Raw genomic sequence first — 17,444 nt, 5'->3', positions numbered from 1 at the left:
CTGTACTGCAGTTCCTTAAAAAGTGGGACACAAATGGACAGGTGAGGTCCTCTTTTGTAGTGAAAGGTACTGATGGGTTTCTACCTCGAGTAGTTGTGTACTCTTGCTTGGATAAAGTATGAAAGGGGCTGTAAATGTGTGTCTCTGTTAATTTAACACTTCTGTTGTGTAAACAATAAAGCCTTACTATATTATATACTTGATGGAGCTCCGCTGACCTAAAAAGTCAGCATATTGGTTTGAAAGTATGTTGTCTTTTTGATGCCACCCATTTTACTTTTTGTATGAAATAAACAGCAGCAAAACAAACAAAAAAAAAAACTTGAACATTTAAATTACTATCAAGTCTTCAGGGTTTTGATGCAGTAAAACAGTCACAATTAGCAATTCTGAGACTGCCTTCCCTTGCCACCAATCTACAGGAGGAGATCAGAAACGATGGATTGGTCAACATATCACCGGACATGAGGCTGTAGACCTAAACTTAACGGGGCTATTTTTGCGCCTAAAAACTAATTTGATAGAGGTGAAAAAGCTGCTGCTTTTGTCTAATATCTGTGCTACATTTCCTGCTGATGGTAGGAGACGCTCCTGTGAATTATATTCCGAGTCAACGGACAAATGACGTATTTGGTTGTTCAAGTAGGAGGACAAGTGAATACCATTTGAATGGCTATGCATGATACAGAAATCCACTGAAGTAGAAAATGAAATACATTGAAAGTCTGGCTTTAATCCCATTTATCTGTTGCACTGTTCATCCTATAGTATCTAGAGACTGTGGCACTGGAGATGGTGGAAAAATGGTCAAGGCCCATTCTAGTTAACCAAAACATTCACGATTTCACTCTGACATATGGCACAAATGCTAAAAAATAAAATAAATGGTAGAAATAATGTTTAAACCCAATTGCAGTTTTCAGACACATGACTATGGATATACTGGGCATCTCAGTGTTGCTGCTCTTTAATGAAATCTGTATTTGATCATGCAAGATTTGATGGGATCTGATTAAGGTCTGGTTTGTTTTTAAGGTTAGTATTAAAACTTCTACATCTTGAAAGATACATTTGTATTAAATATACATTTATATGTTTTAAAACTGGTAAAGGTTTATAGCTATTGGCATTTCCAGTTCGTACAATAAGTGAAAATGCCTGTTTTATTTTTTTATCAACTATGATAGCATACTCCCATATTACTGTCATTGTCTTATTATGGTGAACATCCCAATATGGGGCAAAGAGTTTGTTCTCCTCCCAAGTAATGATATTTATTAATAATATATCTGAGAGACCAGAGCCCAGTGTGCGCACACACAAACACACACACACACATACAAACAGACGTAGTGTTAATGATGTTGGTGATGTCAAGGGAGAAATTGCTTTTCTGGGACCCCTGCTGCACTTCAGGGGTCTCAGGGCTTATGTGATGTCTGTTTTCTGAGGATTGTCTCTTGTTTATCAGAATTTTGTGGAAATAGTTCCAGTTTGTAAAAGCATCTGATTTTATGTGATTATCAACATTTTAAAACTATGTTAATGACCCTTCTTATTACTTTAGGTCAGATAAGATAATGATGCACCTCTCCACTCACTCATTTGCATTTTTTAATTTATTAATTTTTTTATTTATTTTTTTTTACAAAATGTACCATTACAGAAATTCTGTACTGGTTGAACAATTATTTCAACAAGTATTTATGTTTGTCTGTCACTCTCTTCTCACCTACCCTCTTGTTGTATAGCATACTTAGTCATCTGAATGTCTTCCCCTGTTCATTTTGATGCTAATCCATAATTCTGCTGAAAAAGAAAGGCTCTCTGGAGCCAAGATCAAAGGCTTGGCTGTGCTCAGCGGGGCCCAGGTGTTTAGAAGGCAGTGCAAAGGCAGGAAGAACACCCATCTCTTTTTTCACACTAAAAAGAGCAATTATGAAAACTCCCTTCCTGGCTTATCATAGGATGAAACGGCGATCCTTGGTGTGGTTAAACAAATGAATAATGGAGTGCTGATGTTGAACAAGAAACACAGTTTATCAAGATTCTTCTGGGTGACTCTGAGCCTTGTTTTGTCATCAGGCTAATACTGTAGCTTGCTGTTCATTGCCCTTTGCAGGCATGTTTGCATTTCAAAACAGAAAAGGAAGGAGAGCTATTAATGAGGCGTAATCATTATCAGGTAATTCGTATTAGTACTTCTCACCCACACCTACTACATTCAGAAGCTAAATGTTTCATGGTATTCCTTGATGGACACCTATTTCCACTGCATTACTACAATCAGTTTTAATACTACTGGGTATGTTTGTTGCGGGAAATAAAACATGCATAAAGCACACTTATCCACTACACGGCTGTAATAGAATTCAAGGCGCATGAGGCCAGCATATCCCCAAACCCCACTATTAAAGCTAACTCGGAAATTCCTCTGAGAATGAGCTATAAATCCCAGACAAGATTTGGTATTATAATGCTACAGATCTCAACAGAGTTATGGGCCAGGCTGGATTTGTGCCAGGGACTTTTAAGCATGCATTTAAGGTTCTTGTGACCAAGGTTAATTGTGTTTCTACTGTAAATCTGTAGATGAGGTTTTCTTCCGATATTAGATTTACTGAATGGAATATAGTCAGTATGACTGATCTCCAATGTTAGATTAGTAGGCAGAACCTAAGCCCCGCCACAGCAGACACATCGGTGTGGGGAATGTGCTAATCTCTAATGTCATCAGTCACTGATTGAAATATGCTCTTCTCAGGAGATATGGATTAAAATTTACATGTTAGTTATCCAGCTTAATTTTCTCAATAGTGCCAGCAGGGTTTAAATTGTTTTACATCCACTCAATATGTGTACCATCCAAGCTTTTATATCCACTGGCTAACAAAAAGGCAAGGCATTTCATGAACAAAACATGCTTTTGCTTATAATAATTCTTTGCATTTACACATGGTCTGATGAACTAACAAAGAGCCAAGATTGTCATCCACAACAGACGCAGCTTCACCCTGTTTAGTTGCTAATGTCTTCGCTCAAACTGCTTGTTTGCTTAAATTACTATGTTGACTGTAGTATCACAGCAGTACTTATCCCTACTGGAACTGGGTATCAGTTCATGATTACAGGTCTCAATCATAGTATACAGAGTCACCTAAAAAAAAAGAAAGGCGGCAAAACATGAAGGAACAAAATAGGAAGCACATTGTCTTTGATGTTAGCTCTTGAATCATTCTGTCTTATGTTGTTGATGAGACACCATTTTATTTCTGTTTAAAAACCCATACAGACTGACTTATACTGGCATTATGTTACTGATGCATGCACTAGGACATTTTCAAATGTCCTTTTGATGCGGTTTGATTTGATACATATGAAAGATTTTAATTCTGGGGACATTTAAAGGCGTTAAACTGTCTTAAACTGTCTGTCAGTGCATTGGCTACAGTTTTGGCCTTTGCCTTGCTATGCTCCAATTCATCTGACATTAATAATCTGCAGTATTGCATGATGTAAATGCATTTAAATCGTTGCAATGATCCTACAGAAATATTTATTTCCAGACAGTATGCATGTTCCTGTATACACTTGTAGGTGGGTCATTTCATCATCTGGAGTGTCTGTTGATTAAGATGCACTCATCTGGTAAAAGTAAGCATGTGCACATCCTTATTATGTGTAATGGATTCTTCCTCTAAGTAAAAATCAATAGAAAATAATTTTTTAATGGGATTTTTTTCAAAGGAGCAAGTAGAACATCACATCAGCAATCCTGTTTGCTCCCTCAGGGTCTGGGAATAGACATAAGACGTGGTATATGACAGAAAAAAAATATAAATAGGTTACACATATGGAAGTGAGAAATTCAATCTGCAATGAAAAAATAAATGGGAGTCTTGGTTATTGTTTAAATCCAAACAATATATTAATCTTTATGTGGGTCTATTTGATTGTTCCATCTTCTACGTTGCCTTTAAACCTGTTAAACATTTAGGACACAGTTTCATTTTCAGTCATTTAGCTATTTTCCTGTCCATGATTACTGAGCCAGAGAGACTTTGCGCCTGTTTCTACCTTTGTTTTACACTTTCAACACACATTTTCCTTTATCAGTTTCTTTCTGTGTAGTCATAATCAAGTGCTATAGTTTGTATTATGTTAAAATTTCCCTATTACTTGTTTTTTCCCCACAATCTTTCAAACTACTCATCCATTTTCACAATTTTAATCTCTGTTCTCAATTAGACATTTTGCCTATTCCAAAATAGTTTGTTAATTTGTAAAATTGTGAGGCAGGGTGGTATTCCTGTAGCATATTCAGGTATTTGAATCTGGATGTTATACAGTTTTCCATTTGTAAATATTTCAAGTAATACTTCCTCTTAAAATTGGATTGATAAGACTTGATATTAAGTCCCTATATGTCCTGAACTTTATACAGGGCTCATACAGTGTGTCTGACTTTTGAATTTAAATTGACCTTTTTTTCTGAGAACCTCTCTGTAAACAGAGATCCTGCATTTCATGGGGGGAAAAGACATTTATTTTCAAAAAATGTTTGGTCTCGTAATGGTGCCTTCATTCATTCATTCATTCAGTATTGCATATTTCTAACTTGTTTCTGCATCAGAACTTTACATTTTTTTTTAACCACATTTGCATACTGACACCAGAAACTGTGAACCACAGCACACGTTTGCTTCACAGCTAAGCATGAACAGAATATACTGTATATCCATCATGTCCTGCTGTTCTCACCATTCCTCTGTGTGAATATGGATATGTCTCTTTGCACTTATTAAATACTATTAATTATAAGAAGCTTTTGATGGAATGAAATCTGAAAATCACAGTTCATGCAGCACTGTGCTGGATTGTAAGGTATTTATATTATCAGGTCAGTCGTCTGTACAACACAATATATGTGGCAAGTTTAAAGTAATGTTCTTAAAATGAAAACTACTACCACTTTAAATAGATTGGACATGACTCTGCCTCATCTTATTAGACAAAGACTGCGATTCAAATCTGCACAGAATTCTATTTCTTCTGGCAGGGTGTTGGAGCTGGAAATGAGTGTAATGCCTGGAAAATAAAGTGGCTGTACTCGGTTCATTCATGCATACTATGCACAACTTTTCAGATAATTAATCATGACATATGACAAGTGTAAGAAACTACAAAGTTGTAGTGTTTGTCAGCTCAGCTGCTTCTATAGACGCGATGGAAGCTCTTCCAGAAGCAGAAAGCGTATTGCCAATTAACATATTTGAAGTCTGTGGTACACACATGGAGTCTGCCTACAAAAGCCAAAGAGATTCACTCTGTGTAAAATTCAGGCCTTTTGGTGCTCTTTAGTGTGTCCACTTTATTTAACACTTTAAGGACACAGAAAATCTGGTCCGCAGAATCCAGAATGAATGAATTATCAGTATTAAGTGTAATTTAATTTATCCAAATCTCTGTCATCTTTCTGAACTGATCAGCCACCAGTGTAGCTGATTCAGAGGAGGAAATGACTTTTGGTCGCTTTTGAGGAGGATGGATGAAAAGTAACAACATTCTTTTTTCCTTCAGTTACCACTGTCATGCCGACACCCTTGACATTATTATTAATCATTCTTCCCTCAAGTGATGTGAAGTGCTTGAATGCAAATGACCACACCGTGCACTCTGGAACAGGACCTCATGTTTCCACTTTTCATGGGGCATTTATTCTGATGACAAATCTTAGCGCAATGAAAAAAGTAACCGTTTCATTAAGAGAAGATCTAATTTCTTACGTCAAGCTATCATTGTGTTCTATTTGAGGATTTTGGGGCTTTTTTTTTTTTTACACAGAAAGACACAATTCTATGATGTTTTACAAGAATAGCAGCACAAGGTGAAATGTTCAGCTTTATAATTCACTTTAATGTCTGCAATGATCTGATGTGAAATTAAATTCATTATGCAAAATCAGCCAGTTTAATAGATATTGTGTAAAAGATTAAAAAAATTCATATATAGCAAATTCAGTGTTTAAGTAGCAAAACCAGTATTTGTTAGCTTGACTGGCTCTTTTAAAACATGAACATCTATTTCAGTCTGTGCTGTGGATATCCAATCTCAAATCACAATCCATTAATAGTAATTTGACACTTAACTTCACCTCAGTGGGTCAGCTCAAGCCAACATTATTTATTTCAGCCTTTTTCGAGTGTTGGGTTCTTCAAAGTTGCTTTGTATGGGCCTGTGTTCACTGAAACCCAAATCCAGACAGACAGAAGAGAAAATCAACAATCTCGTCTGCCAATCACACACAATTAAACCAAAATGTCTCCTGTTCCCCAGGGTGATCTCCCACATCCACTGTTGAAAGATCAACAAGGCAAAGAGAAAAACAGAACAAGGAATTGTTTGGAATTCAAATGCAAGCCTTGGATGGTGCTGTATAACAAGTTGGCTGTCCATTTGTTTAGCTCTGATGTCATCCTTCTATTCTCCTCCTCTGTCAGCTTGTGTTGCTCCATGACATGGTCTATGAGACCCATTTTCCTGAATATTCATGTCGTAAAGTGAAATGAAAAGACGAGGGGCTGTCAGGAATTTCAAATCTGAAAGCAACCAGTGAGATGCTGAATCCTACTCCATAAAACATTTGAATCTGTTGAAAATAAGTATTCTGGCAGGAAAATAAAGTCCTGAAGATACTTGAGTAAGTATGTATTCTATGTATCGAGAAGTACAAGACTTATCGAGTAATTGTTAGGAAGTCACTGAAGACCGACATGGTTTCATCTTGAGAACCTGATGCAGTGTGGGAGGAGCCTGGGGAGGATGAGGAGAAAGACAGTTGGCTTCAAAGGAGTTCTGGCAAACCATCAGATGATTGACTTTGTGACAAAAGCAGTCAGCTGCGGTGACTGAACCGTCTGATCAGGAGTAGTGCAGTTCTCTGGAGTTTTGCAACTGCTGGGAGAACTGGTTTAAAGGCATTTTTTACATGTTCATATGCCTCGTTTATGTAGCATTCAACTCATGTTGATTTAGTAACAGCACAAATAATAGTGTGCTATGGTAATGTTCCCTTGCTACAGGAACTACACAGGTGGTTAGTTGCTGGTTCTCTGATTGTACATGTCACTGTAGAAGTGATTGCTCGGAATTGAAAACTTTGTGTGCACTGGAGTTAGTGTATCTGTCTCCACAATAAAGGCAGATGAATGTTATATTTCCTGTCTTGAGCAGTACTTCCTTCTGTAAGCAAACTAATGTATGTCCCCTATTAGCTGGTGCTAACAGTATATTAAAATTGAATATGTACAAGTAAAAATGCTGAAAAATATAATCTGTAACCCAAAATCTGAGATCCCTGTAAGATGTTTACTGATTTAAAAAAAAATAATTTTCCGGACAAACACAGCATCATGACTTGTTTGTTTGGATGTCTTTTTATTTTCTACCATTTATCCTCATAAAATATTAAGCTGTCAGCTCCACAAAGCTAATAATTAGACTGGACTAGACTAAACTAGAATAGATGATATTTATTGTCAATTTCTCCATATATCCAGAACATACAGAGAAAACAAAAAGACATTTCTCTCTCATTAATTAATTAAATAAAGATATGTTTTCTTAATTTACTGTAATAAATGCATTGCTAGAAATGCAGTTTCATTTGTTTGGCAACTAAACAAAATCATTCATGGCAGAAAGAAATTGGAGTCCATCCATCCATCCATCCATCATCTATCCATCCATCCATCCATCCATCCATCATCTATCCATCCATCCATCCATCCATCCATCCATCATCTATCTATCCATCCATCCATCATCTATACACCGCTTAATCCTTATTAGGGTCATTGGGGGGCTGGAGTCTATCCCAGTTGACTTGTGAAGGCAGGGAACACTCTGGACAGGTCGCCAGTCTATCATAGGGCTACATATGAAGACAACCAATCACACTAACATTCACACCTACAGACTAAATTGGAGTCAACAAAAGTATTTAAATCAGAAATCTAAAACAATTATACACACTAATAGGTTGCAGAAGTTGTGGAACTTAACCAAATTGCAGCAGCAACTCTCCTTAGTCTGCAGGCAGCAGGAATCAGAAGTGATATCTACAAGTTAACAGACTGAAAAGCAGTGGGTCTATCACTCTGGCACCTGAATGAATCTGGTGTGCTCCAAGGCCTCCATGAGGTCTGTTTGGTGTTTTTGAGTATGTGGCATGTCAAGGGTAACAACTTCCTGCACATACCCAAGTCAAGTCAAGTTTGTAGCACTGAGCACTTTTATCAACAGAGCCTAGAGGCACTACAAATCTAGAGGGGAAACTGTGAGTCACTCACATCGCTTACAGTGAGATAAACTCTTTCACTTGTATGGCTGGTAATGCTGAGATATACAGTAAAACCAGAAGAGAGTTGGGAGAAGGCAAAAGCTTGAGTGTAAGCAACTCTATGCAATACAATCTGTATCAAACTCACAAAAATAACAACAGAAAAGATTTGGTCTTCATTTTTGGTCAACATTACCAACAATAAGAGCAACCTCTTTAGCACTATACATTTAGTTCAAGAAAAAAAAAAACTAAAATAGGAAGCAGTAATAATGATACTGTACCATGATTTCTTATGCCTGCTCTTTGAACTTATTTTTACCATATGCTCAAAGAAAAACAGCATGTTTTGTTTTCTAAATTTCAGACCCGGAGACACTGTGTTATACCTTCGCTGGCTTCTCTTTTAATGTTCTTCACATTATCATCAAAAGTTAAAAGTCGCAGGCAAAACCGTCTCTTTGTTCTGCCGAGTACTCGAACAAGAACAGGAAAACCTGAGATTCACAACCAGAAGTACAAAACTGAGATGCTTTTAACTGAAATCTGCACTCATAAAGGGATAGTAGGAATGGTAAAGTGCTCAGCAGGGACACGGATGAACGCTGCACACAGGCCACGGCTCTGCTAACGCTCACATAGGGAGTAATTATCCACCACTCTTTTGGTTACAGTATTTCTGGAACAGGTTCACAGTGTCATCATAGATCCTCCAGGTGTCCACAACAAAACAATACACTTGGTAAGTTGAACTTCAGCCAAATAATCAGATTTTGTTTTGAAAAAAAATACACACAAGGTTTTGTGCTTTTTGTTCAGAAGATGTAAATTATCCAGGAAAAACATTGTAAAATTTTCTGTGGAGAAACGCACACTACACTTTATAACACTTTATATAGTTTGTAGACCAAGACGTGGATCATAAATCTGTTAGGGACTGCTGACTGATGAGATCAGAGGAAGTCCACACAGGTCAGAATAAGCTTTTGGCCATGCTGGAATTTAAAGGATCTTTGTGACGCACAGGTTCAGCATTAAATGCATGTCATTACAACTTACAAATGCAGAATAACAGAATAGCAATGGAAGCTGAGACAGGACAGCTGTTCTCGCCATAGCAAGCACTTTTTTCCACTTAAAAAAAGTCTGATAAATCTCAGCTGCCACACACTCTCTTAGATACACAATTGCATGCTGCATATCACAGCTTGACAGAAAAAAAATAAAGTAAAAAATGCCCCCTTAACACATTTGTATATGATGCTGACACCACCCGATTACATCTGTGCAGACAGTTAAATTGGGCCACTTTCTGTCTTTTTTTTTTTTTTGCATTCCCGTGCCATATCTATTTAAATTAATGTTGTCATGCTCCAAATAAGATGGCTGTCAAAATACCAGAGTGAACCAGCGAGGTTCTTGACAAGGAAATAAATAAATAATAACTGAGCAGGTCGCGGTCAGCAAAAAGTGCCTGCTACCTCTCCAGCTACCTCTTCCTCCTCCAAAAAAAGGAAAGTTCATATTTGCATAGACTCAGCAGTGCCCAGCTTAAGTTTCAGGATTAGGTTGTTAGAAACATACTCTTTTTTAATTTATTTATTTCTAGATAGTCACGCAAGTAGCCTCGGTAACCCGTGGAGCCAGCATGTAGCTTTACAGGTGTGAAGAGAGTATGGTTATGCGATTAAAGCTTAGATGAGTCACTAATGGATAACCTCTGGCTTTGGACAGCTGCAAAGTTATGGATGTGCTAATTTCCCCTCTGGAGCGAGGATTGGTATCAGACTTGGCAGAGGTTCAGTTCTGAAAAAATGGTAAGCAACTGAACTGAAAGCACAGACAACAAAAGAGCAGCTTTAGCTATTAGATTAAAATCTATTAGTTGTTTTATATTTAGATATGATCTGCCTGGGATTAATAAAGTTCAAATCTCTGTATTATAGGAATTTGGGTAGTTTTTACTAAATGGATTTTCAATGCCACATTTGAAATATCTGGAATATGAGCTAAACATATTTTTCACTTTCACCCTGGCAGGCACAATTGCTCTTTGCTGGAGCTACGAGATGCAGAGATTTGAAGCAGCCTTATAATTCATGGATCCCGTCTTGCCATCTAACACAGGATGCACTGATTGACTCATCTTTGGAGGGAAGAGCAGGAAGGTATTTCATGAAAAAAAAACTCAAGGGTAAAACTTTCCCATTAAAACAAGCCTTTCTCAGAACATCTTATCTTGTGCCATCCACTGAGGGTAGAGATCTCAAAGTCATGAACACAAAGTACACAAACCACAGAAGTGTAGATCAGAGCCATCAAAATTATGCAATTAGGGTGGAAACCTCCCCTGATGAATTCTGTTTTTGTCATACACGAGCTAAAAGGCTGCAGATTTTTTTTTTCCCAGAGATTCATTAAAAGGCAACACGGGGAAGGTTATGCTACAGCCGCATGCTATTAAAGGATCACTCATGAATCAATTTTTTGATTTAGATGTATTCTTCTGATATATATTAACATTTGATGCAGACATGGAATTTGTATGCTTCACCTTTTGCTTTTTCTTTATTCTTATGAACATTTTCTACAGGATTAAATGGTCTATAATAACCTGCAGTCACATACAGTTGTGCCTTAAATATAATCTGAAGAAAGTAAAATCCCTTTCTGAGCCTAAAAATCAGTGCAGCAGGGAGGCTCAAAAGAAAGGGAGGTTACATAATAACATCTTCACGTTCTGGTGAAAGTATTGTTGCAGCAGAAAATAGAGAAAGGGCTGCCAAAGGAGTGCGATATATAGAAAAATACAGACATTAGGTTCCACATTTTTTACATGGAAGGATAAAACAGCTTTTATACCTAAAGTAAGAGATGCTGTTTTTTTTTTTTTTATTTAAACGAAACTGAGATATCTGTCGGGACCTTGTTGAGACCCTTCTCTGATCTCTGTGTGGATAGATATGCACAGGTTGTGTAACAATAATAGATACTGTATTGTGTTTTACAATAATCTGATTAAATGGAAAGGTCAGTGAAGCACACTGCCAGGGATTAGACGATAATAGAAACTTTCAGAGTGTTACTTCGAGAGTTCTGCTTGGTGCATTGGGACATAAAGCATTTAAGTTTCCTCTCTGGTTCCATCCTCCCATGTTTCGAGGCAAAGAGTTTTATTGTATTGATTGCCACACAGGTTTGAAATGATTAAATTATTGTCCAGCAGTTGCTTATCTTAAAAAGAAGACACTGGGATCAGGGCTGCCTGCAGGACTGTCTGAGAAACTGTAGATTTTCTCTAAAATATTGGGGCAAGTTGTAAAAGGTATTAGCTTTTTGGAGATTATTTCTCTCTAAAGCCATGATAGGTGTGGGGATTAGGAGGCAGGCCTGTAGCTACTCACAGAGATTCAAGGGACAAACAGTAGTTTTGTAAATGTTTGAAGCAAAACTGCATCAGGAAAGTGTCCAAAAAAGCTAATGATGCAGATAATAAGGTTGATGTAAGGCGTTAATGCATTGTTTAAGCACATTACATAAGCAACCTTCGTGCACAATCTGTGCCGGTGTTTACTGTAGCTGCTCTGATGCTTTGTCATGGCAACCAAATATATCTCTAAATTTTAGAGCCTTACTTGTCATGTTTGGAGTTAAATATGCACAGATGGTTGAAAAAAATCTTAGATCTTCCTATTTACCTTCTGAACGCATAGAGCTTAAGAGCTTTGAAGCCAAACCGAATCAAGTGTTGAGATCTTTGCTGTAAAACGGATGATTTCATTCAGTCAAAGTTAAAGGATAAGCTGGCATTGATGTAGTGACGTCTATAACTTGCCTGTTTGGGACTAAATCCCCTTTGCCACCTTTGCTTGTTTGCTTTCACTGCTCCAGAGAGGGAAAAGAAAGACCGCCTTTCCTTTTCACCTTCATAGTTAGGGGCAGAGGTAGTTATGGAGTCTGCTTTTACTCCTGCAGTCAGCACTGGTGTTTATGCTTTGACCTGCTGGCACCAAAGCTTCTATCTGACCTGAGAGAGCCCCAGGTGTGTGCTTGTTGTTGTTGCGTGAGAGACACAATGAGTCAGACTACAAGGGCTTCGCAAGGCCACTTTCCCACTGGCAGGACCTGGGGCATAAAGCCACATTGCTTCTCCAAAGAGGCTGTGGGGTCTGAAGAAGAAACAAAACCTTGAACGGGTGCTTGTAGGATCATGCATGCATGCGAAGGTGCTGGCTGTGGCTGAGGTTGTGCCTTATGAATGACACAAGTGACTTATTTTGCAAAATGCTGCTAAAATGCTGCTTGAAACCGGATTGCTTTGTCGAAACTTGTCCTTTATACGAAAAAGGATCTATCCTTATTAGTGACATAGCTGAAGCTCTCTTGAATTAAGGTCCAACTTGAGACATAATGACTAGTCAGTGGAGACTGTTGAAACTGTGGCAGCGCAAAGGAGGAGGGTAGCTAGACTTATAGACACTATCGATCGTTCTTAGTTAGCAAGTGCACAATTCAAATGTGTTTATCCAACCATCCATCCTGACCACAAAGGATTCGTATTGAAGGGACGGAAAACTAAACCAGAGAACCTTTACCCTATAGCCACATCCACCACCTACTCATGTAGAATCCAGAGGTATTTCCAAGCCAGTCTAGCTCTGTTGGAATGCCTCTGTTGGGAGATGCAAGGTGCCTGGAGGGCATCCTAATCAATGCCTGATTCACCCCAGCTGGCTCTTTTCAATGCAAATGAGCAGAATTACTTCACTGAGCTATTTAAAGATGTTTGAGCTTCTCTCACTTCTAAACATAAACTTACACAACCTCTGTAGGAAACTAACTTCAGATGCTTACATCCATGTTCTTCACCTTTTGGTCTCTACTGGAAATAAGCTTATAAGCACTGGTAAGCTTAAGGACATACTGTAGACTATGTGGTGATTATGTGAGCTTTGCCTTCATGCTCAGCTCTTTCTTCACCACAGTGGTCTGGCTGGCTTGATTGCAGTTGCAGCACAGACTTTCCTGCTGTTGTCCTCCAGCTTTACCTTACTTGTGATACCAAAATAGAATCATACATCGTCTCTTGCAACTAGTGTTAACTTTGGCACCAGATTTCCTTTTAATCTTTAAAAAAAAATGTACAGTAGCTAAAATGTAGCCATTTGTTATTAGTGTCAGTATAATATTTTACATTTTCACGTTCTTCAGTTACTGTGTTGCATTTATAAAAATTACATTACTATGCCATTCAAGCATTATAAAGCTACAGCATGCCTGTCAACTCTCCAGTTTTTCCTGGGAACTTCACATATTCTATGCTTATCTACTGCCGTCTTCTCTTTAAACATTTACCTGCAAATCTCCCTGTACTTTTAGCTTTTTTTTCTTTACAAAGAAAACATAAATTCAGCCTGTATAATCCTTTGAATGTAAGCATTAGATGTGCTGTTACATTTCCTCTGGTGCAAACAAGCATGTGGCCGGACAGCCCCATGTACTCCCTATGCATGTTGCATAGGGCCCTGAAAATTTACACATGTGCCTTGTCTCCCACTTGTGTCACTGTTACTTAAATTAGAGGAAGGAGTGGAACAATCCCTCTAGTCATAAAACAAGGGGGAAAAACATGGGAGTGAACTGCAGCAACAGCAGTCAGGTAAACTTGTGTTCTCTCCTCTCCAAGTGTGATGTCTGCCAATAACAGCAGCGTTAAGCTGAAGTGTTGGCTTGCTGTGCATATCTCACTAGTCTGTCTGTCTAACCTTGTTGAGCATTGCATCTCTTGATCTGTTTGTGCCTTGCTTGCTGCCACTTCCAGGGCTGTCGGATGTAACACTGTCCTTGACAGTAGTGAGAGTGAAATACAACTATTTGTCCATTTGATAAACTGCAACAGGCAACTGTGTTTAAACTGCAGCCCGGAAACTGTTGTGCGTGAGCACACCTTCAAATATGTATGCACAAAATGAAACTCCATACCAAAAAATACAAAGGTACTTTAAAAAAAAATTCTCAACCTTATCAGGAAACCAGGGGTGTAACTCCCATTTTGATGCATAACTGTATACTATAAATCCTTATACATATACAGTCATAGATTAAAATATTAGACCACCCTTGTTTTCTTCAATTTCTTGTTCATTTTAATGTCTAGTACAACTAAAGGTACATTTGTTTGGACAAATATAATGATAACTACAAAAATAGGTCAAAGAGTTTAATTTAAGAGCTGATATCTAGCCACTTTCTATGGTTTTTATCATAACAACCAAAATCATTTAAGTTCTTACATCAATAGCTATGACATTGTACTGCCAAAAACAGCTTATTTTCTGTCGGTTTTAGTCTCATGATCCACACAGCAGTTAGTATTGATTTCATAACCATTGTTTCTGATGACTGCAGCCATGCGTCTTGGCATGATCTCTACCAGCTTCTGACATCGTTCTGCTGTCACAGAAGCCCATTCCTGTTGCACTAATTCAAACTTTTTTTTTTTTTTCTTTTTTTTTTTTGTCTGCAAGTCCGCTCAAAAAATGACACCAACCACTCATGGTGCCACTGCTTAAGCTTCATGTGCAATTTTTTTTTCTTCTTCTTTGTGACTGTGACCATCACCGGCCCTCATGGCAAATTAACCTATCATGTTTATTTCAAGCTGTTTTCTACATTATGCCATTGAGGGCTGTGCACACCCAAGTGAAACATAAAACAAACACAGGACAGACAGAAAGGTGAGGCATAGACAGTGTTCTAAGAGAAAAGGTGCATTTTATTTGTTTGTACTCTTTAATTCACACCTTAAAACCATTTACAAATCTAAAACCCTTCACAAACACCCAATACGACAAAGTCCCAACGGATCAATCATGAAGATGTCAGGAGGCCACAAGAAGGATAGATAGAGCAGAGTGAGATCCACAGACACTAACCCAGCAACCTCCACTGACTCAGCAACCGGAGGAACACACACTATTGAGTTTTGGTAGGTGCCGGTGTGGTGGGTCTGACATGCATGAAAACCTCCACCAAAAGGAGGGAGCTGTCCCCTCCAGCCCAAGGAGGTCCACCCAGCCCCCCGCAGGAGCCACCAAGCGGAGACCCAGCCCAGGAGCCCGGAGCGACCCCCCCCCCGACACAGCCAGAGCCCCAAGGCCCGGGCAGCAGAACGGGCCATAGCGGACCCCCACGGCGCCCCACCGGCCCACAGCCCCACTTCCCCCACGACCACCCGCCCTCCCCCCGTCCCCCCCCACAACCCGACCCCCCCGCCCCCCAGACCCCAAACCCCCGCCCCCTCCACCGTCCCACCCCCCCGCCACCCACCCACGCCACCCCCCCTCCCCACCATGCCGCCCACCCACAACCCACCCCCAACACCCCCCCCGCCCCCCCACCAAGCCACCCCCCCACCCCTCGCCCAGCCACCCCACCCCACCCCATCCAACCACACCACCCACACCACCCACGCCACCCCTCCCACACCCAAATCCGGGAGGCCACCCGCTCACCGGAAAACAGCACCAAGGGACCGGGCAACGGCACCGAAAGGGCAGATGAGCCCAGCCCACCTCCGGCCGCCCAGAGAGACGTGACCCTGAGGGAGGGAGGGAGGGAGGGAGGGGAGGAGGGAGGGAGAGGAAGGAGCACCAGGGGAGGCGCAACAACCCAGGCCCTCGGGCCCGGCAGGGAGAAGCCCCGGAGATCACGCCAGTAAAACTATTGTGAGTTGCCCTGTTACTGAGTTCACCAGTTCCCCAACTGGTGAATACTCGCCCTGCACCGTGAATGTGACCCACCCAAGTGTATATACAAGTATGTGTGGTGTCTTAGGATTGGGGGGTCGGTGAGGCAGAGCACAGGGTAACGAAACCCCCACTCAGCCTCACCGCAAGCCCAAAATGTGAATGTGTATGTGGTGCGTTAAAATTGGGGGAAGAAGTGTCAGGGTGGGGGCATAGACGGGGGGCCACAGCACAACACTGCACTGGGGCCCATCCCGTCTAATGACGTCCCACCCCATAACCACCCACCCCCCAGGTAGTGTGGTGCATTAAAATTGGAGGGGAATTGTGGAGTAGGAATATGACCTCTCCACCCCCCCCGAGGGATATGTTGTGTGCCCTATGTGTATATTTACAAGTTGTATTGTGCGAAGCTTGTGAAGTGATTTAAGAGGAGCGATCAACGGGGCCCCACCCAGCCAGGCGGAGGGAGGTGCGCGCGCGCCCAGTGCCCCCCCATACACCCCCCCCACCCCAATCCCCAACCCCCCACCCCACCCCCCAGCCCCGGCGCCCCAGCGGACAGACGGCGCAGGCCAGGCCAGAATGCCCCCGCGCACCGCACCCGGTCCCCCTCCCCCTACCCTCCTCCCCCCCGCCCCCAAGCCCCCCCACCCCATCCCGCACCCGCCCTCCCATCCCACACCCATCCCCCGCCCCACCCCCCAGGGGGAGGGCGGAAGGCAGGAGAAGGAGGGGGAGGAGGAGACGACAAGAAAGGAGAGGACAGGCAGCAGAGCGGGAAGACGAGGGGGAGGGAGGAGGGAGGGGGCGAGGGAGAGGGGACAAGGAGGCGGAGGAAGACGGGAGGAGGGAGGCGAGGGGGGAAAAAGGCAAGGAGGAGGAGGGGGAGAGGAGAGGGTACCACGGGGCACCCAGAGACCCACCAGGCCGGAACCGCAACCCCTAGCCGAAGAGCAACAGGCCATGCCGGAACAGCGCCGCCCCGAGCCCCCGGGCAACACCCCCGCACAGCACCCGCCGCGGGCACCGGGAGACGGCCGAGACGCATTGCGACCCAGCAGAGACCCGGGGGCAGCGCCCGATCCAGACGGCCGCCAGGCCACGACAAGCGCCAAGGGAACCACGGGAGGCCAACGACACCACACAAAGCGGCCACCCCCATGAAGAGAACACGACAGGCGACCCAGCCCGACCGGGCGCCAGACCCAGACGACCGCCGGGCCGCCATCCACGACACTTTTAGTCGCAGATGGCGACCCGGCGGGCGCCCAAACCAGGCACCCGACCGAGCCGAACCGCCCACCATGCCCCCCCACAGAAGCAGCCACCCCGCAGGACGCCACCAGCCCCCC

The 17,444-nt window shown here is 41.7% G+C and overlaps 1 protein-coding gene across 3 annotated transcripts in view; it reads left to right on the top strand.

Annotated features, from left to right (window-relative positions):
* The window catches only part of lrrc4ca (leucine rich repeat containing 4C, genome duplicate a), a 172,705-nt gene that overhangs the window by 60,406 nt on the left and 94,855 nt on the right, over window positions 1-17,444 (top strand). The window contains exon 2 of one of the 3 annotated variants that reach the window (XM_051951742.1): window positions 10,382-10,509. The exons of the other annotated variants lie outside the window; for them this stretch is intronic. The gene's annotated coding sequence lies outside the window, so the exon portion shown is untranslated. The remainder of the gene's footprint in view (window positions 1-10,381; window positions 10,510-17,444) is intronic. 3 annotated transcript variants of the gene reach the window in all.

Source organism: Acanthochromis polyacanthus, chromosome 8, assembly GCF_021347895.1.
Source record: "Acanthochromis polyacanthus isolate Apoly-LR-REF ecotype Palm Island chromosome 8, KAUST_Apoly_ChrSc, whole genome shotgun sequence".
NCBI lineage: Eukaryota > Metazoa > Chordata > Actinopteri > Pomacentridae > Acanthochromis > Acanthochromis polyacanthus.
Note: the sequence above shows the minus strand (reverse complement) of the source record. Positions and strands in the feature narration are given on the sequence as shown.